This window comes from Suncus etruscus, chromosome 18 (genome assembly GCF_024139225.1).
Source record: "Suncus etruscus isolate mSunEtr1 chromosome 18, mSunEtr1.pri.cur, whole genome shotgun sequence".
Lineage (NCBI taxonomy): Eukaryota > Metazoa > Chordata > Mammalia > Eulipotyphla > Soricidae > Suncus > Suncus etruscus.
The window spans coordinates 24,661,538-24,687,031 of record NC_064865.1 but is presented as its reverse complement, the minus strand read 5'-3'; the positions used below and the strand labels follow the sequence as shown (position 1 = coordinate 24,687,031).

The 25,494-nt window shown below is 37.6% G+C and overlaps 1 protein-coding gene and 1 non-coding gene across 2 annotated transcripts in view; both read left to right on the top strand.

The window, feature by feature from the left end:
• The window catches only part of ESR1 (estrogen receptor 1), a 281,586-nt gene that overhangs the window by 137,923 nt on the left and 118,169 nt on the right, over positions 1-25,494 (top strand). The window lies entirely within an intron of this gene.
• LOC125996604 (5S ribosomal RNA) lies at positions 16,765-16,883 on the top strand. Its single transcript, XR_007491300.1, has one exon. It is a non-coding gene; the product is annotated as a 5S ribosomal RNA (ribosomal RNA).

Genomic DNA, 25,494 nt, shown 5'->3' with positions numbered 1-25,494 from the left:
TCACAGTAAACCACATAGCCACAGACACATGTTCCGTGCCATAAATCAAATAAGTGTTTTAATTCCCAGAAAAGGCTATGTAACTTTTCTTGGGTGGTTCAAAGCCAAAAGGATAACAGTCATTATGTTAGTAGATACTACTTTTCACAGAAGGTAGAAAATTAGAAAACGAGCACGGACCAAGTCCTTTGGTCATGTACTAGCAGTCAGGTAGACACAGATTTGGTCTTGTTTATGTCTAATTTTTAAATTCCCCTGAGTCACCACAAGCGGCTGAGTTTTCGGGTCATCTGTCAAAGCATAAAGGACAGTGTTAACTCTTCCTTCTTGGGAACCCCAAGAGCCAAGGGAGCTTAGGCTTTCAATTCTGTTGCCTTGGTTACTAAACTGTTGGAGACAGTTGATTCAACTTCGAATGGGTGCTTGTCTTATGAAGTAACTTGCTCTCAGATACTTGACTCGCTTGCTGTATTAATATCTAATGTCTGTTAACAGATTCCGGAGTCAGAGTCACCACAATTTAGTTGAAAAAGCACCGTTCTTGGTCATTATGTTTCTACTGCATCGTTTTTGTTGCACTGAGCTGAACCCCCTAACTTGAACATTTGAGAAATAGTGAGTTGGAGGAAAGGTGAAATTTTAATAAAATCAGTTGGTGACAGGACTTTCTCCAGAGAGAATGAAATATTTTCTTGGTAGTCTATCTTTTGTTTGTGTGGTCATTTTATAAATATAAAATATAATAAAATGCTGAGCAATTCCTTGCTTGGAGGCTATTGAAACCATCTAAAGAGGGTATTAAAAGTATCTCTTCATTTAAAAGCATGTCACATAATAGCAGTTGGTAATTTTTGTTTTGTTTTGTTTTGGGGGCCACACCCAGTGATGCTCAGGGGTTACTCCTGGCTATGCACTCAGAAATCGCTCCTGGCATGGGGAACTATATGGGATGCCCAGGGATCAAATGCGTGGTCTGTCCTAAACCAGCATGCACAAGTCTGACGCCTAACCACTTGTGCCACTGTTCCAGCCCCAGCAGTTGGTAATTTTTATCTGTCAGGATGTTTTCTGAAACTTTCTCAGAGCATTGAAATACTGTTTGAAAAATAGTCCATAAATTCTGTGATCTAAAAAAAAATTAACTTTCTCCCAATCTCACCAAAGCATGGGTCATATATATGTCATATATATATATATGACACTCCATCCCCAGAACCTGGATATACTTTCTTCTCCCATGTACATGGGTTATATATATATGACACACTCCATCCCAGAAACCTGGATATACTTTCTTCTCCAATGTATATGGGTCATTCTCCAGGATAGACCACATGCTGACACATAAAACATACCTCCATAAAATGAAGAGGATAGAAATTTTGCAGGCTACCTTTGCTGACCACAAGGCTCTGAAATTAGATGTGAACTACAAAGGGCTAGGCCTTTTTTCCGTTTCTACTAGGTCTCTTTTCCATTTTTCTTTTCAGGGCTAGTATATTTTTGTTGGGTTTCAGTCTGGTTGACCTATCAAGTGTTGAAAGGGCCGTGCTGAGATCTCCCACAATTATTGTGTTACTATTGATGTCCTCTTTCAAATTTGTCAATAATTATATTAGATATTTTGCTGTCTCTCATTGGGTGCATATATATTTAGTAGTGCAATTTCTTCCCGTTGCACATATCCCTTGATAAGTACAAAGTGTCAATCTTTGTCCCTTACAACTTTTCTGAGTCCAAAGTTTGTGTTGTCTGATATTAATATGGTCACCCCAGCTTTTTTAAAGGTGTTGTTTGCTTGAATGATTTTCCTCCAGCCTTTGATTTTGAGTCTGTTTGTTATGACTATTCAAGTGTATTTCCTATAGGCAGCAGAAGATTGGATTCATCTTTTTGATTCATTTCGCCACTCTGTGTCTCTTAATTGGTGCATTCAGTCCATTGACATTGAGGGAGATGATTGTCATAGGATTTAATGTCATCTTTGTATATAAGTTTGATCTGTCTGTTGTTCTATCTTGTCTTAAAGAAGATCTTTCAGTTTTTCCTTTAAGGCTGGTTTTGCCTCTGTAAAGCTTCTAAGCTGTTGCTTATCAGTGAAACTAAGTATCCATCCTTTTTCACTCTTGTATTTGTACAGAAGCCTCTTTCTAGAGAGTGGGAAAATTCTCTGCTATATTTCCATCACTTCTTGTTCTTCCCCTTCTCTTTTTCTTCCCCTTCTAGTATTCTTTTAAGTCGTAGATGATTTCTTTTATCTTTGCTTTGTAAGTACCTTACATTGTCTTCCAATGTTTTGTCTTTCATTTCTTTATTGACTTCTTTGTTGTTGATAGTTTGCATTTTGTCTTCAAGTTCATCCATGTGATTATGTGTGTAATTCTGTTACTGTGGCATGCTAGCATGGTTTTTAAGTTCCCTTAGATCCATTTGTATGGGCTCTCTCATCTTCTGATAGAGTTCTTCTTTGAATTGGTTGAATTGTTTTTCTATGGATTTTTTAATTTGTTTGGCTAAAGATTCCTTGAATTCCATTGCTAAGACATTAAATACTGATTTTAGGTCCTCATCTACAGGGTTGTTACGTTTGAAGGGCTTGGAAATTTGCTAGGATTTCTCTCCGTATCTACAGGTGCTGTTATCTTTATTGGTTTCCCTATTGTTCTTTGCAATGGGTGGGTTGGGGTGCTGGAGTTTCAGGGTATTTTAAATAAGTGGTCTGTTTAATTGTGTAAGAGGTAATTGAAGGTATATCTGTTTTCTTTCCTTTTTTTTAATTCAAGTTAAGCAAGGTTATTCAAGTATGGTAGAGATGTTGCAAACTAGTTGGTTGGACTGTTCTTCTGGTTTCAGGGCTGTATATTTTTTAACAGAAAGGGATGATGGGCCCGATCTGGTATAAACTGAAATGTCCGCAAGACTTGTGGGGCAATTGGACTATGGCCAGAGTGTGTGTATGTGCAATTACCACTAAACTCTCTTGAGGAGGAAGTGGAGGAGATGGGCTTTTTGTGGTCAGCAGCACTGGAGATGCAGTGGGAGGAAGTTGAGAGAAGGGCCTGTTAGCACGCTCTCTGTGTTTAAAGCCTTCTATTGGGATCCCTGTGTCCCACCCCTGCCGAGCTAGGACCTGAGTTTGGGGTGTAGAGGGTTTATGGGGGCTTGCACCCAGATCCTGAGCCAGAGAGGTTGGGAGCTTTTGGCCACCAGCAACTGGAGACACAGTGGGCAGGGGTAAACGTTTTATGACTGAAATCCAACTACAAATATGTTCGTAATCATGGTGCTTAAATACAGATATTATTATTTTAAAAAATGAACATTTAAATAATGACAAGTCTACCTTCTACCATCTCAGTGGATTCATCTTTACATTTCTTCCCTTTTTTTTCAAAAAAAAAAGAAAGCAACTTGGATTCCAAGATAGTGTTTCCTTGTTAAGCTCTTACTTAGATTAAGCTAAAAGCTTTTAAAAAGTGTACTGTGTTTGTGTGTGTTTGCTTTACAAATGTGAGGCACTCTACTAGTGAGCTATATCTCTCCCCGAAAACTTGCGCAATTTTTTCAGAACTTGTAACATTATTATTATTATTATTATTATTATTATTATTATTATTATTATTATTAAATTTCTTTTTCCAAAGTGCATGATGTGGGCTTGAACCAAGGCCTCCCATGTAAAAGTTAAGTAGTTCTCAACTGCTGAGCCACATTTCTGGTACCATATCACCATTATTTGATTTTTTTAAATACCACCTTATCCCCTCTCCTGCCCTGTGCACTGACATCACTGTGTGTCTGTCTGCCACAGTGATTTAAGGACATGACCTCTGTCCTTGGAAAATCCTGGCCCATAGAACGCAGATAAATTTTAGCTCTTATTATAGTTGCTGTTTTTGAAGTTGTTGATATAATTAATTTGAGGGCTAATTTTAAGACTATTATGTAACTGCACAATAAAATCTTGAGATAGTCTGGCATTTTGAAAGGCCAGGCTAGAAGCCAGATTTTAAGTGCATTTTAAACTTTCAGCACTTGTATTTCTTTTTACTGGTGTTATGTGATCTGTCTTTGTGCTTTTATAAATTTTTTCCAAAATAATCTTATTGCCACTAACCAAAACTAGTTGAGATTTGATTCTTGTCTTTTTGCTTTTGTTTTGTTTTTACATGATGTTACAATTAAGGAGGAAGAAAACATGCCTGAGGGATATCAGCTCTTGCCAATTTCTGAGTTAATATTAAGTAGAGAATCGGACTACATTCAACTATCCTTACAAGCTTAGAGTATAAACTCATATATATGCATTTATGTGTATAATTATTTTATACATATAATTATTTAAATGGAATAAAAAATGATATAAGGATAAAATAAATGGACCAATTAGAGAAGAAATACTATTTTAGACTAGAACTAACTGGAAATCACTGCAATCCGCCTTCCTCTTCTGCCAGATCATAGTGACTTCAACAGGACAGAGCTTTTTTTTTTTAAAGTAAAACTTGGTGGTTTTTATTTTTTGCTTTTTTGTTTTTTTTTTAGTAGAGTCTTCTTTTTTAACTTTGGTGACTCCTTAATCAAAATGACTTATACTGTCCCTTTATATTTTCCAATCTGATTCAAAGCTTCTCTTTTCAAGCTCAAGTCTTGTGTAGCTTCAGGAGTGTCAACTATCCACATTATAGGGCCACAGTAGAAAAGCTAGCATGCTATGGGCACTAACTTCCTAGTATCCTTTCACAGTCTTCCTGAAAGACTACTCAGCACTTCCTCCTCCTCTTTGCTCATAAGTTGTGTTGCATCTAGTTGCCAGGTACCCAGAAAAGATATCTTTACACTATGCACAAAGTACCTAGAATAAAATCTGATTTCTAGTAATTCCTGAATAGACATACATATCAGCCCCTGCTTATAAACTTTATATTTTTTTCTTTTGGGGCCACACCCAGTGACACTCAGGGGTTACTCTTGGCTATTCGCTCAGAAATCGCTCTTGTCTTGGGGGATACTGGGGAATCAAAACATGGTTCATCCTAGTTTAGCTTGTGCAGGGCAAATGCCCTACTGCTTGAGCCACCACTCGGGCCCCTAAATTATTATTTCTGAATTGAGTCTCTTTAGTGAATATTTTAAAAACTGTGAGAACTGTCTGCCCCACTGTGCATTAGGTACCATTACTGTGACCAATTTAATAGGTCAGAAGGGAGAAGACTCAAGGGGATTTCCTAGAGCTGGGAACTAACTGGTAGAGCACATGCATTTAACCATTTATTTCTAACCATGTATTGTCCCTCGAGGTCACTGCTTCAAGGTGCTTCACTTGGTGATTCAAAAAATTGTAGGTTGACCACCCTGAGAATAAATTATTTTTGTATGATCTTGTGAAAATCAATCATCTTTTTGGGGCTCTGTGAAAATTCTGTCTATTCAAACTATTTCATCATTGGGATTCTGTGTCTCAGGGAGGGGACTAAATGCAAATGCCTTCCATGCATGTTAAATGACAGATTATGCAGCTCTGAGAATAGATCTTGGATGGAAAAGAAATTTTTGTCCATCTGAGGAAATTTTGAGAATTCACACACTGGTGTTCACAATCTATCGTACCTGAATCCCTGAACCCAGCCCCAGTGCCCATGGTGCTCTTGGCTTGAATGACTCAAGTGGCTTTGGTCTTCTCTAGTTGGCATTTTAAATACTATAATTTTGAAGTAGAATTATGTTGCTTTTGTGTGAGAGGGTGGGGGTCAGGGTATATTTTTCTACAAGTACCTCCTTGCATATATTGGGGTATGAGAGAGAAAGTCAATGCTCTACAGGAACTGTTGCTGTGAGCAAAGAATAGGGTGGAGTGGAGAAGAGAGGGGAGGGTTTGAAGAAGCAGATGGATACCCCAAGGGTCTTCCGCCTCTCCCAGCTAAATAGGTAAAAAGGATTGCACACCTTCACGTCATCTGGGGACTGAAATGCTTAGAAGGAAATGCCCCTCCTCAACCATCAATTATTCAAGTATAATGTTTGGATTGTTTCTTCCATCATTATTTGAATTGTTTCATTAATCACCTATAGTGAGTGCTCACTTAGTCATCTGCAGGGCATTAGCTCGTCATTGTTAAGAGGCAATGGTGCGGTGCACACCTTTTTCAGCTCTTAAACAAACTCAAATATTGGCCTTCTGTGTTTGAAAAAAATGCTTTTGTAAGCCAAATTTATCATAGCCCTTTTTTTTTTTGTTTGTTTGGTTTTTTTTGTTTTTTTTTTTTTTGTTTTTGGGCCACACCCGTTTGACGCTCAAGGGTTACTCCTGGCTATGTGCTCAGAAATCGCCCCTGGCTTGGGGGGACCATATGGGACACCGGGGGATCGAACCGCGGTCCTTCCTTGGCTAGCGCTTGCAAGGCAGACACCTTACCTCCAGCGCCACCTACCCGGCCCCTATCATAGCCCTTTTTCTGGTGTTTCCTAATATTCTCTCGCCTCAGTATTCATATTACAATATTTTAGAAATGAAAGAGTTTCCCTTCAGAAGTGGAGGGTCAGTCTGAGCCATGAATGGCTCTAGCCACCAACTTTTGTGAGTGGTAGCAAAGTTGAACTGAGTGGACTGTAGTTTGGTGGATGGGTGAGGGAAGGGTAAACTGAGATCCACACTCTCAGAATAGTTCCAAGGTAGTATTTGAGATTGATTATATTTTTATTCAAAATTAACTGTACATAGAATCTATCATGCTTAGTGAAATAAATCAGAGGGAGAGAGATAGATGCAGAATAGTCTCACTCATCTATGGGTTTTAAGAAAAATAGAAGTCATTTTTGCAACAATCCTCAGAGACAAAGAGAGAAGAAGGGCTGGAACTTCCAGCTCACTTCATGAAGCTCACCACAAAGAGTGGTGAGTGCAGTTATAGAAATAACTACACTGAGAACTACCATAAACATGTGAATAAATGAGGGAACTGGAAAGCCTGTCTAGAGTACAGGTGGGGTGAGGTGGGATGGAGGAGATTTGGGACATTGGTTGTGGGAATGTTGCACTGGTGAAGGGGGCTGTTCTTTACATGACTGAAACCTAATCACAATCATATTTGTAATCAAGATGTTTAAATAAAGATACTATATAAAATAAAAAATTATTGGTAAGAAAACTTTTGAGTTGTATTAGGAGCCATTAAGATTTGAAAATATCACTTTCAAATTAAAGATTCTATTATTGACACTATTCATTATTAGCTTTCTTGTCAAACTCTTGTGCTAATAGTTTTAATTGACACAAGTTGCCTTGCCTTATCAGTGAATCATAAAAAAGAAATGTAGGTCTAACCCTAAGACTTGGGATACTCAGAGAATTCAGTCAAAGAGAAGAGGAGGGCTGATAGGAGACAGACCTGGCTTCCTCTCTCTGGGATATTTTGAAAAACAAAGTGCATGTAGAAAGGGAAAGTGATCCAGTGCCTAGTTTTTTGTTGTTTTTTTGTTTGTTTGTTTTATTTTTTTGAGGTCAAATACACTGATAATTGATCACTAGCTATTGTATTTGTCAGTTTAGAAGCCATTGGTGTTAAGAGCAGGTGCATCAAGTGCTCAGGGTGAAAGGCTTCTTCTTGGAATGAGTTTATAATAGAGAAAGAGAAAGGAAACAGGAACATAAAGCATACAGGAAAAAAGGGTGAATCACATCGTAAGTGGTCTGGACCTTGTAAACTAGAGGAAGGGCTTTATTTGTTCTCAACTGGAAGGAATTGTGGAATGGCACATTATGGGTTCAATTACCATGGGGAGGTTAGGCATGGACCATCAACATTCTCCTTTGGGCTTTTCACCTCTTAAAATACAAGGTCATTAGCTGAGAATTAATGTAGTGTAGAGGCTGTGAGAAGGTGTGGCTGAGGCTTGAGGAAGAGATGAGAGGGAAAGAAGACTTGGTTTTGGCCACAGGTATATGAATGGATCACTGGATCACATGGTTCCTGACCATGTTCCTGACCAGTTTTTCTTAAACCAGTTCAGCTGTGTGAGTAGCTGGTGGAGAATATATTTGATCAGAGTAGTGGTTCTTGAAGTAAGTTTGATAAATCAAAGAGAGGAAACTAGTTTTCTTCTAAATGAGAATGGAAAATGATGTTGATGAGGAGGGAGAGTAAACACTGAGTGGAAGACACTCCAAACAGAATGAGACCTATGACCAAGAGCTGGTTTTCTCATCACTCAGGCCAAGAGCATATGTGTCTCCCAGAGATTATGTTACTCTGCATCTCTGGGGTGGAATTCAACATGGATGATTAAGAATATGTTCAGAAATGTGTCTGGAAGACTTACATTGGAGTCATCGTTGGAGGCTCTTTTTGGAATGTCCAAAGGCAAAACTTTGGTGCTTGCTTGAAACAAAGTGTTTTAGCTAAACCTACACCTTCTTTAGCACATACTGTTCTATATGGCACAAATCTCCCAGGGATATGATGCTTTTCAAAAAGACTGTCTTTCAAACAGTACTACAGCAATTCTGCAAGGAATGAGTAATGACCAAGTTTTCTTTATCCTTCTTAAGCAAAACAAAGGGAAGGAGTGTGGTGGTAAAGAGCAAAACTTATTGCAAAGAAATGACAGAAGGAACTAATATTTTATGCCAAAAACTCTGCATAGTTTACTCAATGTTTGAGGCAAAGCACTTGCCATCTCTAAGAAATCAAAATACTATTGTCACACATGCTTATATCAGCTTTGTGTATCAGTTTATAGTTTTCTTCCCTAAATCCAGCTAGTAACTTTTATTTTAATTGAGGATGTGACTCCAAATTCCAAAGGCCTCCTGTTAGTGGAAAGCAAAAGGATGAGGTTTTAAGGAACTCCTGTGGATGAAGCCACATGATGATTATCCATTTTCTGCAGGAGAAAATAATCACAATTACCACTAAACAGAAAAAAAGCATAAGTGAGAAGAGATGGTTCACCATCTATTTGTCCTCTGCTCAGGCAAGGTCATAGCACGTTACTTTCATAGGCAAAAGGAAACATGGGAAGTTGTTGAAATGTAGACAAAGAGTTTCTGGATATAAGGCTTTGGACCAAGCCTTTGTATTCTGATATTATTTAGACAACAGTCCTTTCAGAAGTTGTCTGGAGCAGACTTTCTGAAGTTGGCCAGCCAACTGAGTCACAATAACCTGGATTTAAAATTTAGCTCGGCTATTTATTAATAGGCTAATTGTGGGTAAACTTAGGTTCTCAGGAACCTTTGGTCATCTGGACTAGTATGTATTCATAGCATTGTTGTAAGGGGAGATGGAGACGAGAGATGTACAGTGATTCCACATCTAACTTCATTGATCAGATTTTAGAAATAACTTTAAGCAACATGATGTGTGAGGTAATCAGTTTTTATGATTGTTGTTATAAGTAGAAATTCATTTTTATTATCTATTTCTGGGGACAAAACCTACCATAAAACCTCTAAATAAAAATACCCCAAACTTCCAACAGTAGACAGTTTTTTGGGTTCATTCATTTTAGTCTGCTTAATCCAACTCAAGGTTACAACAGGCCTGTGTGTTTCTTGGCAGCTCAAGGCATAAGCTTAGGAACCTTAACCTCACACCACCACCTTCTCTCAGACTGGAACCATTGACCTCAACAATAGAGTGCCTGGAGGTGTATATGCAGATGTAGAACAGGAATCCTCACTACCAAGCAAGGATTTGGCCATTGCAAGAAGCTGGTTTTTTTTTTTTTTGTTTTTGTTTTTGTTTTTTCAATCAATGATATAATGAAAGAAATGGAGAGAGAACTCAAGAGGCTGAGCACACACTGCTTGTAGAAAGACTGGGTTCTATCTCTGGCATATCCTGATCCTATGAGCACAGCCAGTAATGATCCCTGGCAATGAGAATGATAATAATAATGTGAGGGCTAGGCCATGGCTTAGTGGTATAACATTTACTTGGCATGTTTGAGAACCTGGGTTCAAGTACTGGCACCATGTTGTTTTTGAGCAAGTTAGAAGTGATCCCTAAGCAAATGAGCTGGGAGTGATCCTTGATCACTGCCAAATGTGGTTCACCCTCCTCCACCTTTGTCCTGTTTATAGTGAAATATTGTTGAACAAAAAAGACATTATTCAAAGACCTGCTGTCCTTACTAATAACATTTTGGTGCTATAATAAAGCTTGTCATAGATAACAGCTCTCATATGCATATACTTTAGAATAAATCTATTTTTTTGCTGTACAATTGCAATTATGTGGAGATTGTCATTAAGTAGAGTTTTAAAAGAGTTATTTGTTCACTTTTGACCCATTTTCTGTTGCTTTACATGGGTCAAACAAAGATAATTTAACTCTTCATCACTTTTCCTTTCTTTCCTTCTCCCAACATAATTACAGCATGGTTATTAATTTTATCTTCACTGTATATTCAATTTGATCTACTGCTAGCCACTTAAAGAATTATGGCCACCCTTCTTTTTATAGAAACCTTTAATTTTTCTTGTAGTTAATACTTGTCTCATGCATTTTCTTACCTTGTTTTTAAACTTAGTTTTCCCAGATACTTTAAAATTTATAAAATGTGTCTAAAAATTGTATTTTTCATATGCTCAAAGACAGATCTCCAACAATAACCCCTGGAGAAATGCCCAGCATCACCCTCCCTGCTCCCTGCTTCTGTCACATCGAAAGTCTCTTCCTTACTTTTATAATTATTTTTTAATCTCAGTCTGTGGGACAAATTCTTAAGGCACTTTCTAAGAAGAGACAAATGCTAGCTAATATTTTAAGTCCTTGCCTATCTAAAACTCTTTTGCCCTATTTTTCCATGCAAAGGAGAGTTGGCTATAACTTTTCTTGTCTTGCTTTAAAGTATTTATCACCTATTCTTTAATTTCCCTTATGGCTTCGGCAAGACTGAATCTAAGACTGTGACCATAGCTCCCACCCACTCCAAAGCTTTTTGGTTCTTCCTATTTCTGGAACTATGGGAGTTGGTGGGATGTGGCTTTGTTCAGTCATCAAAGTGGGTATGTGTTCAGTGAACACTTAAAGAGTTGTTCAGGCAGGAAGCTACTTTTCAATAGCTTTAGCTTTCTATTTCAATTTTTCTAATAAATTTTTTATAAACATCTTGCCTGTTTTCTTTGATTTTATTTAAACACTATAGTTTATAAAGTTGTTCACAGACAGTTGTTTCCCCATATTCAATGTTCACCATCACTGATTTTATCATCAGTATAAACTTCCTTCCACCATTATCCACAGGTTCCTACCCAGCCCCATGCCTGACGCCTTAGCAGGCACAAAAATCATATATTTTATATTGCTTGCTGCTACAAAATAGCTAATATAATTTTCAAAAAATAGTTCAATGGAAGAAAATATGTGAAATTTTTATATCCCACAAGGCAATCTTTAAAGTCATTGTCATTGAAGGTTTGTTGCTAGTTGCATCTTTTTGTGTTTTTTTGTTTATTGAGTTTAGTGGGCATCTAAGTTACTCTACATTCTACTTTGTTTTCCTATTGGGCTGTCAGTATTGTGTAATTTGGAGATGTTGCATGGCCACATACATGGCTTTGTGTTTTAGGTAGTCCAAGACTAATGAGTTTTAGCAGCTTGGCTTGGCTTATATTTTTTTTAAAGATTAGTTGTGAAGTTGTGAAGCTGGGACTTTCTTTACAAGGCTGTGGTTGTGGGATTTAGGTGTGACATCTGGGGCTTCTGGCCATAGTAGTGGTGAGGAGAGGCTGCCTTCCCCTATTCTGATAAGATTCCAGAGTCATCAGTATGAAAACAGTGTGCCTGAAATTTTCATCGGTTTGGTCAGAAAGCAGTGAAGTTGGGCCATTTACATGGCAGCAGCTGTGGGGATAGATGATGGAGCTTTTGGTCCAGCAGTGCAGGACTTTTGAGGGAACACCAAAGTTTTAAGCCTAAAACCTGTGAGTTTTAGAGCACAGAGCCAATGTGTGATCCTCAAACCAAATACGTATGTATAGAAATAATAGATTTATATACATACATACGCTAATACTATACTATCCTTTTGTCTCCTTGAGTATGGTAGATATATGTTAAAATAACTTTTCTTCTGGTTCCTAAAATCTTACCTATTTTTCTTCCTTTTTCCTTCTCTTCCCTTGTATAAATAATATGCAAAGGGAATTACAGATAATGTTTTATCTGATTTATTCTGTTTAGAATTGCTCGTTAAACACGACACTATTGAGCCATTTGATGGTGTAGAATCACTGTTACGTGTGAGAAACAGAAGTTGCTATACTAAGCATTATGCTCAAATGAACCTAAGCATTCTATTAGATACTATTGTGGGCTCTGTCATACTAGTGCGAGATCTTTCTGTGTTTATGAATAAAATATAATATAATCCTCTGTCTAATTTTCTAAATTTTGAGATATAGAGAGGCTTGCTAAAAAAGTGAAATGATAAGTCAGTTTATAAATCAAGAAGCAAAAGCTGTTTGTTGTACATCTCCAATACCACTCCTCAGCAGGGAAAACGTGCTGAGCTTCTTTGTGATTTTCTGCATATGGTCTCCACACCTGGGCATGTATTGCACACCTTCACACACACACACACACACACACACACACACACACACACACACACACACACACACACACACACTTTTACCCAATAGGAATCATGTCATCCTTTCTGGAACTTTCATTTACTGTAGCTCTTTTTCACTTACTATGCTCTGTTACCATCTATTTAAACCACGTTTTTTCTCTAAGAATTTTCCAAGACTGTTAACACCTAAAGAAATAAAAATTCCTTTATGCATATATGTATGGAAAATGACTTATTTCTTTTTTAATTCTATTTCCTAATTTTCATGCTAAATTGCTGCTTTAAAATTTTTATATGCAGATGTATAATCACTTCTGTAGTTATAAAAGATATTCATATCTTTTATAAAACATATATTCATATTATTGTGCAAATATTACTTATTATAATCATAAGGTGAAGCCCAAAGATATTTTTGGGAGGCACACTTGATAATAATGTTTGGGGCTTACTCTGAACATCTATGCTTAGGAATCACTCTTAGTAGACTTCAAGAGACCTTGTGAGGTGGTAGGAATGAAGGTGCTAGTATGAAGATTTTGAAATCTTATTAAGATTATAACCTCTTATAACCTCCAAAGTCTGCATCATCTTTGCTAGTAATATTTAAACTGTGTTTGCTTGCCACAAAAAGCAGAGAGTGCAGTTAGGATAAAGGGTCCACTATGACAATAATAGTTGGAATTGATCAGTCTGGACAAGAGCTGGGTTCTGAAAGGGGATAAAGTGATATGCACGGTACCCCTTTATTAATAGTAGTGCATACCACAGTGTCAAAGAGGAGACAGACAGACAGAGAGGCAGAGAGATATAGAGAAAAAATTGCCCCAGAGGCAAGCAAGGGTGAGGTGAGAGGGAAACTGGGACATTGCAGTGGTGAAGGATGGTATAAATTTTGTGACAGAAAATCATGTACATTTTGTAACCAAAGTGCTTAAATATACATACACATACAAAAACACACAAAACCAGATGCTGGAGCTTGTTAAATGAAAGCAAGGTTTTTGACACTAAACCCTTGATAGGGTAGGCTGTGAGTTCTTTCAAGATTTTTCCTTTTGGCCTTCTTGAAGTTCAGCTGAGTGTTACACCATGCTAGTCCTTGGTCAATTTGGAGAAGTTGGCTTCTGTGTCTTCTGATGTGACAAAGCAGAAACAAACCAAGAAAGCAGTGTTAGGAGAACATGCTTTGGAGCTTCTCTCCTATGGAATTATAAAGCAACTGTTCATGGAGTGTTATTTGGGACATACTACCTTGGGGAACCATTGGACAGCTGACTAGGAAGACCCATCCTTGAAGGCCGAAGACTCAAATCTGGCTTGCTATTTCATTTGGTAGCCAGCCTCTTGACTTGGATTCACAGCTACAGGCTTTGTTCCCCTCAGACTCAGGGATGCTGCCCAACATAACCACTTCTTGTTCCATTGAACTTATGTAGTTTGTCCTTCTTCGTGTTTCTCTCTCCTAGGACTACTTAGCTTTGAATTTCAGACCCTCTGAGGAGGTATAAATGCTTTTCTACATTCCTCTCTCTGTACTAACATCATGCAGAAATTGGTTGATCTATTTTGAAGAGGTAGTGTTTAGCTCTCCTAGAGCTAGGTGTATGTGTATATAATGAGCCTTACTTTTTCACTTAACTCAGTGTACAACATGCTAGCTTTATATTAAATTGGCATCACTTATTTGTCCTATATGGTAAAGGCTTCAACCTTGGAAGGAAGTGAGGAATTTTGGAAGCTAATTTTTAAATAGGACTGACTTCACAAAAATAGATTTTACTAGCAATCATGATGATCTCATTTAAATTTATAATGTTTTTATTTTCATTTTACAAAAGAGGAAATTGCTTTTGAGAAGTTGAATGGTTTGCAAAAAATGCACAGCTAGTAAAAAATAGGAAAGCCATTGTATTCTATCTGTGCTTAAAGTTTTTGATGATTTATTAATCCCTGAATTGTAAATAACATTAAGTGTGCAACTGTATTTACAGTCAATTCCCATGTTGGTAACTTGTCTTATCAACTGCAGGTCAATAAGAGGGAGCTTTTGCTGGAGGATAGCTGGGAGTATACTTGAGGGATTCTCTCTTCAGTGTTTGTTGTTCACACACAGCTCAGTTTCTGTTCTGTTAATATGATCATGTCAGTCAATGTAGTCTGTCACCTGAGAGAAACTTATTACACAAGTTTTCAGATCATTCCAAACACTTTTGAAAACAAAGTGAAATTTTAGAGTTAGGCCATTAAGTTTATCTTCTTAGTTGAAAGAGTTTTGCATACCATCTAAACCTAGAGAATGTTCCCTGGATAGACTCAAGATTGGAATAATAAATTTTCCTGTCTCACCACACATTCTTAAGCTGATGTTTTGATTTTCATCATTAATTTAAAGCTGAGGTTGACATATTTTTTTCTGTCAAGAGCCTATTTAGACTGTTGTATCTATTCACTTTTGTTATCTACAGGAAGGCAGCCATAGACAGCATGTAAATAAATGTGTGTTTGAATAAAATTTTGTTAAAAAATGAGAAGTCGGGGTCCAGTGCAATAGTATAGTGGGTCAGGTGCTTACCTTGCTTATGGCTTATCTGGGTTTTATCCCTGACATCCTGTGTGGTTCCCTGAGCAGTACCAGTAGTAATTTCAGAGTAGAGACTCAGAAGTAAGCCCTGAACACTGCTGGGTGTAGTCCAAATAGATATCTATTTAAATGAGAGGCCTGTCTGGCTTTTTTTTTTCAGTCTTTACTGTTCTGTTCGATGCTGCTATGTAATATTCTGGTTTTGCTATTTTTTTTTTTGGTCTAAGTTCCTGGACAAGAAATAAATGAAATAGTCATCTATTAATTAAATAATTGATTTATTTGTTTATAGGAACCAGAACCAGGAGTGCTAACATGATAGAGCAGTCCCAGCAATTCACTCTCTGCAGTGTTAATGGGGCAGTTTGGTATTCTAGCCTATTAGTGGGGATTGGGGCTGAACCCTGGAACACATTACACTTTAGAGTGTGGCAGGGAATAGGACCATGTGGTACCAGAGTTGGAGCTCAGAGCCCTAACTGTATCTCACATTGTGTTACACTTGAGCTAGCTCTCTACCACTACCTAGTTTATCACTTAAACAACAGTGGCTAATACTTATGAAATACTTGCTTTGTGCTAGATACTTGGACAAGCACTTTTGTGTTTTATATTATTTAGAAAGTAAGACTCCATAGCAGAACAAATCATTACTGAGAGCTTAAATGCTGTCATAATTCACTGTTATATCAACAGAGGTGATCTGACTACAGGATTCATGATATCCATAGAGATAAAATTGAAATGAGAGGGAAAAGTTACTGTAAGCAGGGTTAACATCCCAGTTCTTACCATTGGAAAAAATTGCCTTAAATTGTCAACTTCTGGAAACTACGCCTGCCCAGTGGGGCCCAACTATGAAAAACTGTGAGTGCTGCCTGTGTGTATTTGTCTACTGTCCTGTTGCGTGAACCTCCTGGGAGTGGGCCGAAAAGAGGCTCCAGAAAACTCGCTCTCCCAGAGGCCAATTCTAGAGCGGGAACGCCAAGGAACTGTTCCATAACGTGAAAACCGGCTATAAGCAGTACTTTGCAGAAGTCAGGTCCCCTGTTTGTGACGTCAGGCTGGGAAAATCCACGAAACTACGCCTGCCCAGTGGGGCCTGACTTTGAAAAACTGAGTACTGCCTGTGTGTGTCTGTCTACTGACCTGTTGTGTGAACCTCTTGGGAGTGGGCCGAAAAGAGGCTCCAGAACTTATGGGACACAGCAAAAGCAGTACTGAGAGGAAAATTTATAGCTTTGCAAGCACACATCAGGAAGGAAGAAGGAGCTTACCTGAGTAGCTTAATGACACAGCTAATAGAATTAGAAAGTGCTTAACAGAAGGACTCAAAAATAGGGAGACAGAAGGAAATAACAAAGCTGAGAGCAGAAATCAATGAAGTGGAAACCCAAAAAACAATCCAAAAGATCAATGAAAGCAGAAATTGGTTCTTTGAAAAAATAAACAAGATTGATAGACCACTGACAAAACTAAGAAAGAAAGAGAGAGAGAGAAACTTGATAACTCGTATTAGGAATGAAAAAGGAGAGATCACTACTGATATGACAAAGATTCAAAGGGTAATCAGAAACTACTTTGAAAAACTCTACGCCGTCTACGGCCATACCACCCTGAACGCGCCCGATCTCGTCTGATCTCGGAAGCTAAGCAGGGTCGGGCCTGGTTAGTACTTGGATGGGAGACCGCCTGGGAATACCGGGTGCTGTAGGCTTTTGGGGCCGCGCCCCTTCGCCTTGGGGCCCTGAGAGATAGCACAGCAGCCTTTGCCTTGCAAGCAGCCGATCCAGGACCAAAGGTGGTTGGTTCGAATCCGGTGTCCCATATGGTCCCCCGTGCCTGCCAGGAGCTATTTCTGAGCAGACAGCCAGGAGTAGCCCCTGAGCACCACCGGGTATGATCCAAAAAAAACAAAAAAAACAAAAAAAATAAAGAAAAAGAAAAACTCTACACCACTAAAAATGAGAACCTGGAAGAAATGGATAAATTATTGGACTCTTATAATCTTCCATGGTTGAAGGAGGAGGATGTAGCATATCTAAACACCCCCATCACTATTGATAAAATTAAAACGGTAATCAGATGTCTGCCCAAAAACAAAAGCCCAGGCCCAGATGAATTCACTAATGAATTCTTTCAAACTTTCCAAGAGGAACTACTACCAATCCTGGCAAGACTCTTTCATGAAATTGAACAAACGGAAACACTTCCAAATAGCTTTTATGAAACAACATCACCTTGATACCTAAAGCAGACAGAGATGCTACGAAAAAAGAAAATTGCAGACCAATATAGCTGATAAATACAGATGCAAAGATCCTCAACAAAATTCTGGCAAATAGGATTCAATGCCTCATTAAGAAGATTATCCACTACGATCAAGTAGGTTTCATCCCAGGAATGCAAGGATGGTTTAAAACCAGTAAATCTATCAACATAATACACAACATCAACAACAAGAAAAATAAAAACCACATAATCATATCAATAGATGCAGAGAAAGCGTTTGATAAGATCCAACATCCATTCTTGATCAAAACTCTCAGCAAGATGGGAAAGGAAGGAACCTTGCTCAATATAGTTAAGGCCATCTACCACAAGCCAGTGGCAAATATTATCCTCAATGGAGAAAAACTAAAAGCCTTCCCTCTAAATTCTGGCACAAGACAGGCTGTCCTCTCTCACCACTCCTATTCAACATAGCACTGGAAGTACTCGCTATAGCGATTAGGCAAGAAAAAGATATCAAGGGAATCCAGATAGGAAAGGAAGAAGTCAAGCTCTCACTGTTTGCAGATGACATGATAACTCTACTTAGAAAACCCTAAAGACTCTACCAAAAAGCTTCTAGAAACAATAGACTCATATAGCAAGGTGGCAGGCTACAAAATTAACACACAAAAATCAATGGCCTTTCTATACACCAATAGTAATAAGGAAGAAATGGACATTAAGAAAACAACCCCATTCACAATAGTGCCACACAAACTCAAATATCTTGGAATCAACTTGAATAAAAATGTGAAGGACCTATACAAAGAAAACTATAAAACTCTGCTCCAAGAAATAAGAGAGCACACACGGAAATGGAAACGCATACCCTGCTCATGGATTGGCAGGATTAACATCATCAAAATGACAATACTCCCCAAGGCATTATACAGATTTAATGCCATCCCTCTAAAGATACCCATGACATTCTTCAAAGAAGTGGATCAGGCACTTTTGAAATTCGTTTGGAACAATAAACACCCTCGAATAGCTAAGCAATCATTGGGAAAAAGAATATGGGAGGAATTACTTTCCCCAACTTTAAACTTTACTACAAAGCAATAGTTATCAAAACAGCATGGTATTGGAATAAGGACAGGCCCTAAGATCAGTGGAATAGGCTTGAAAACTCAGAAAATGTTCCCCAGAGATTCAATCACCTAATGTTTGATAATGGAGCAAGAAATCCTAAATGGAGGAAAGAAAGCCTCCTCGACAAGTGGTGTTGGCACAACTGGCTAGCCACTTGCAAAAAATTGAACTTAGATCTCCAGCTAACATCATGTACGAAGGTAAAATCCAAATGGATTAAAGACCTTGATATCAGACCCGAAACCATAAGATATATAGAACAACACATAGGCAAAACACTCCAGGACATTACAAGCATCTTCAACGAGGAAACTGCACTCTCCAAGCAAGTGAAAGCAGAGATTAACAGATGGGAATATATAAAGCTGAGAAGCTTCTGCACCTCAAAGGAAATAGCGCCCAGGATACAAGAGCCACCCACTGAGTGGGAGAAACTATTCACCCAAAACCCATCAGATAAAAGGCTAATCTCCAAAATACACAAGGCACTGACAGAAATTTACAAGAAAAAAACATCTAATCTCATCAAAAAATGGGGAGAATAAATGGACAGACACTTTGACAAAGAAAAAATACAAATGGCCAAAAGACACGTGAAAAAATGATCCACATCACTAATCATCAGGAAGATGCAAATCAAAACAACAATGAGATACCACCTCACACCATAGAGAATGGCACACATCACAAAGAATAAGAATAAACAGTGTTGGCGGGGATGTGGAGAGAAAGGAACTCTTATCCACTGCTGGTGGGAATGCCGTCTAGTTTAACCTTTATGGAAAGCAATATGGAGATTCCTCCAAAAACTGGAAATCGAGCTCCCATACGTTCCAGCTATACCACTCCTAGGAATATACCCTAGGAACACAAAAATACAATACAAAACCCCCTTCCTTAACATCTATATTCATTGCAGCACTATTTACCATAGCAAGACTCTGGAAACAACCAAGATGCCCTTCAACAGACGAATGGCTAAAGAAACTGTGGTACATATACACAATGGAATATTATGCAGCTGTCAGAAGAGAAGTCATGAAATTTTCCTATACATGGATGTACACAGAATCTATTATGCTGAGTGAATTAAGTCAGAGAGAGAGAGATAGAGAGAGAGAGAAATACAAAATGGTCTCACTCATCTATGGGTTTTAAGAAAAATGAAAGACATCTTGCAATAATATTCAGACACAAAAGAGAAAAGAGCTGGAAGTTACAGCTCACCTCAGGAAGCTCACCACAAAGAGTGATGAGTTTAGTTAGAGAAATAACTACATTTTGAACTGTCCTAATAATGAGAATGTATGAGGGAAATGGAAAGCCTGTCTAGAGTACAGGCGGGGGTTGGGTGGGGAGGAGGGAGATTTGGGACATTGGTGATGGGAACGTTGCACTGGTGATGGGTGGTGTTCTTTACATGACTGAAACCCAAACACAATCATGTATGTAATCAAGGTGTTTAAATAAAATATATTAAAAAATTGTCAACTTCCTAATTTGAATGAATGTGGCCTAATAATAGTATTTTCCCTACCAGCCTAGATATTGCCATAATGAAAAATTTATGTTAAATAAATATTAAATAAACAGTTATTTGACTTCTATTTGCATACATTTTAATCTTTTTCCCCTATGAAAATAAATCATTTTAAGAAACATTATTAAATTATTGAAAATAAAAGAGCTAGGGGTGTAGAGATATTGTAATGTGATTCAGGTTCTTGCCTTTTATATGGCCTACCCCAGTTTAATACCTGGCACCATATAGTTTTCTCTGAATATTGCCAAGATTGATCCCTGAGCATAGAGTCAGGTGTAAACTCTTATCACAGCTGGGTGTGTTCAAATCACAGAAATAGAAAATGTTGGAAGGGCAATAACACAGTCAGTTCCACTCTTTTTAATTTGATGTCTGTCTCTCTCTCTGGAGCACTGGTCTTTCCAGGGTTTTGTTATAAGTAACCACAACAGGCATATCTGTATGTGCCTGTATTACCTGAGAAGGAACATCATTTGTTTTCTGTGCTGAGTTTAATGTTAAACTTAAAGCTTAAACTCACTAAGGATAGGTAGACTTGATTTGGAGGTGGAAAGAGGAAGAAGGACAGATCACCTCTACTTAATTTTTTTTTAACAGAAACCAAATGCAAGGTCCTAATTCAGCCAAAGATCTAGTTCAAGGTGACCTGGGCTACACAGATGGAGATATTTCTCTCTATACCCACTTTGGGCCTTTAAGAGGCTTCTGGCTAGATAGTAATATCTTTGTAATATGTATCAAATGGTGTCCTCTCCCTGATAAACTACACAAAGCAAGGCACGGGCACAGCTTCTGATGTGCTATCTTCTACTCAGGTCATTTCTTTACACTGTTGTGCTTAAAAACTCTCTCTCCTCATTTTCATCTACTTCTCTTTTACTTTCTCTTTATCTTTCTAATTATTTATGTAGATAATAAAAATTTGTGACAGTTTGAAAGGCATATCCATATAAATCAGATGATCATTACCTACCAAATCATCCATCCATTATTTATTAAAATTTTGTATGAGAATTTATATTTTGTGATTCTGGGTGTTGGTAATTCTAAAATCTGTAGGGAAGACCAACCACCCACAAAATCAGACAAAATCTCTATGTTGTAGTGTTGAGACATAATTTCTTCATAGGAAAACTTCTTGTCTCTGAAAGTGATAGGACAAGATTCATTAACATTATGGATAATGATCTGCATTATTAAAAGTCTTATGATTATAAATGTCCATCACATCTAAAATTGATCTCACAGTAGAATATAAAACTAAACATGTTTGAACAACTGGGTAGCACTGCCTCAACAAATAGAAAAACCAACATGCTTAGTGTTAACCTGCCATATCTATAAACATAAAGCAAAAAGGAATAGAGGTCATTCTAAACATTTTTTATGGAATTTAGAGATCCAGGATCTTCTTATCTCAGAAGATATAATACAATGTTACAATGCACTAGTCTTACAGATTACCCTCTAATAGATTTTCCAATTTGTCTTCAGTCATACAACATCATAGTGATTAATTTCAAATAACATTTCTTGCCAGGAATGGAGAAGGTATTAGTATACATTGCTTTTATTGGTTACATAATTTTATCTTCATAAAAATATGTTTGTTTTTATGCTCAGTAAAATGAATTTCTTCTCTCCACATTAAAGTTGGCAATAAGAGCAAAACCTGCAGAAATGTGCTTGCCAGTGCTTGATAACATCTTAGCTTTATTTTCATACAAAGCTTTAAGAGTGAGTTTTGGGTTGAATTCAGTTACTATCTGTGTTATTTGAATAATAAAAGAAAGAGGCCATCAACCAAGAACATTTATGTTGGGGAGGGAGTTTACTGTAACACTAAGCCAACTATTTAACTTAGAGTTTTCAGTTTATTTTAACGTATTTAAAGTGATTTCAATTTATTTAATTAACTGTGCAGTCTTGTCCCCACCATATCTATGAGACCTTTTTATATATTCTCATCTGAATGTTCACTTTTATGAACTGCCTTAATAACTTTGAGTAAGTTGGATAATTGTGCCTTGATTGGTTTCAACAATGTAGTTGAAAGTAAGAGGAGATAATACAAATAGAACACTTTCATAATTGTCCCAGAGCAAACTGATAACATTACATCCAACAGAAACTTAATTATTCTTAATGATTTTTTTGTACATGTTCTCCCTGCGTTTCTAACACTTATTCCACAAAGGAGCCTTCTATAAATTATGAGAAACTGTTGTTATAAAGCAACTTTATTTTCTCAATTTCAATTGAAAATATCTTCCAATTTTACAAGATATAACTTTATCTGACTACTTTAATACATATTTTGTTTTGGTTTCTTTGAAACTGTTTATGGATTCATCAGATAACCAACTTGTGCATTAAATACCAAATTGGTATACAATACCAAAATGAAATCCAATCAGTTAATATATCATACATTTTTGTGTGCTTTGTTTTTCATTCTATTGCCTTTTTTTCTTTGCTATTGTTTTTATTGCTGTGGGCTTTTGCAGTGACCAGCAGTTGCACACATGGCTGGTTGGGTTGTGGTGCTCACACACTCAATCATGGTGCTCATTGAAGTTTCCACTCCTATCATTACAGTGCCCACACACAAACTTGCCAGAGCTTATGTTCTTAGCTGAGGTTCACAAGTCTCCACTAGGGGTTGCTTTGATGATCATTATTTTCTAATTCTCAGAGTTCTTTCACCCACTGGTTAACTTAATTCCTTAATACTCTTGTTTTTGAATTTATTATAAAGGAGATTGGTTTATTCCATTTTCTTTTTTTAATATAATATTTATTTTAATCATAGTGGCTTACATATCATTGACGATAATATTTTAGGTAAATATTAACATAAAAACAGGGGCGTTCCCATCACCAAATTGTCCTCCCTCCACCTTAGCTCCAATCCTACCTCCCATATCCTCCTCCCTCAGCCCTGGGGCTGCTAGAATAAGTGTTCCCCTCTGTGCCTAGCTTATTACTTAGAGGTCCTACACCTGTTTGGTCTTGGTACCTCCCTTATTTTCCTCTCTAATTGGGAAGCCATTTTCATCATCAGTCTGTTGTTATAGTAACATACCTGATTTTCTTTCTCTCTGTCTTTTCTTTTTCTTTTTTTGCTTTGCTTTTTTGGCCACACAATAGTGCTTAGGGGTTGTTTCTGACTCTGCACTTAGGAATTAATTCTGGGTGTGCATAAGGACTAAATAGTATGCTTGGAATCAGGCCTGGATCAGCTGTGTGTAAGGCACTGCTTCTCAAATAGTGGGGCGCGCCCCCCAGGAGGGCTCGAGGCTCCATAAAGGGGGGTGCGTTTGACCTCGGCAAACACTGTCATAACAAGCTAAGCCCCGTTTTTATGTCTCTGTATGTCTCTGGAGCTGAGAGTTCCTGTGTCCTGCTTCAAACCCCGCTTCGAAAAGCTATGCATTGCAAAATGTGCTCATTGTAGCCATTGATCCAGACATCACCTCTGATTAAAAAATCAGCTCAAATTATTTTATATATTTTTGTTTTGCAGGTTAAAATATTTTTTAATAAAGATACTATTTACAGTCATGCTGTGAGCACAAAAAATTGAGAAGCACTGGTGTAAGGCAAAAAACATAACTATCACTCCAACACACATACCTGATTTTCTATGTTGATTTTGTTTCTTGTAACCTTAATACATTTGTTTATTACTCAGCAGTTAGTTTTTGTCCGTGAATTTTTCCCCCTTGATTTCTTTTATATAAAGAAAAGAGTATCAGTTGTAAACAGAAGCAGTTTTGTGCCTTATGTCCCAATTTTTAGGTATTTCCATTATTTTTTTTATTTTGTTTTTGTTTTTGGGACACCCAGAGGTGCTCAAGGATTATGCCTGGCTCTGCTCTAAGAAATTGCTTTTGGCTTGGGAGACCATATGGGATGCTACCACTCCAATTCTACTCTTTCCTTTATTTTCATTTACCTGGTTCCTAAGTATTATATCATCTAAGAGTTTGATGCCCATATTTTATTTCTGGAAATAGAGAACAAGTTTTCTAGCCTTCACTGCCAAATAACATGTTAACCCTAATTTGTCATATGTGACCTTTTCATGTTTAGATAAATTTGTTCTATACTGGTTTATTGTAAGAGGTATTTTATAAGAAATCTTGTTGAACTTTGTCAAATGATGTTTTTATCATTAACATAATAGTTCAATTTTTCTTTTTTCATTCCATCAATAGTGTACATCATAAGTACTTATTTGTGTATGATGAACCATCCTTGCATCCTACTCATTGGTGGTATGTTTTTTTGTTTGTTTTGGTTTGATTTGGTTTTTGGACCACACCCGGCGATGCTCAGGGGTTACTCCTGGCTATATCCTCAGAAATCGCCCCTAGCTTGGGGGACCATATGGGCCATCGGGGGATTGAACCTCGGTCTGTCCTAGGTTAGCCACCTGCAAGGCAAACCGCCTTACCACTTGTGCCATCGCTTCAGCCTTGGCAGTATGTTTCTTTAATATTGAATTCAGTTTGCTAATATTTTGAAAATCTTGGTGTCTGTATTCATCAGGAATATTGTCTGTTTTTGTCTTGTAATTCTCTGGCCTTGATGTCATGGCCTTGCTGGCATTGAAAAATGAGTGTAGGAATATTTCTTATCTTCAGTCTTTTGGAAGAGTTGGAGAAGGGATGGTATTAATTCTTTAAATATTTATATATATATCACCAATGAAAACATCTGGTTTGTTTGAAGATTTGTTTTATTTTTATTTGGGGGGGGGGCACACCTGGTGACACTCAGGGGTCACTCCAGCTATGCACTCACAAATCGCTCCTGGCTTGGGCGTCCATATGGGATGCTGGGGGATCAAACCTCAGTTCGTCCTGGGCCAGGTGCGTGCAAGGCAAACACCCTACCACTGAGCCCCTGTTTGAAATTTTAATACATTTTTAAAATGTTATTAAAGCCTCATGATTTGCAAAGTTATTCATGGTTGTTGAGTTTTAGACATACTATGTTTCAGCACCAACCAACCACCAGGTCTTCCCTCAACCAGGGTTCACAGGTTCCCTTTCATCCGCCAACCCCCATCCCAGCTGCCATCTTAACAAGCATCTTTTTTAAGTTTGGTGTTGAAGTCTGGATCTCTTGTTATTATTGTTGTTGACTACTGTTTGGATATTTAGCCACACAACTCCTTTATATCACCTATGTATTCAGTCCCCTTAATCCCAATTCTCATTGCTTCACATTTATCTCTTCACCTTTGATTTCTTCTATGTCTCTTCTCTCTATATAATGGGACCAAGGGTACTCTAGGCATCCACATTCAAACGTTGTATTTCCTTACCCAGTTTTTTTTATTGCTATTATCAGTGAGATCATCCTATATTTGACTTTCTCTTCTAGTTATTTCATTAACATATCTATCCAT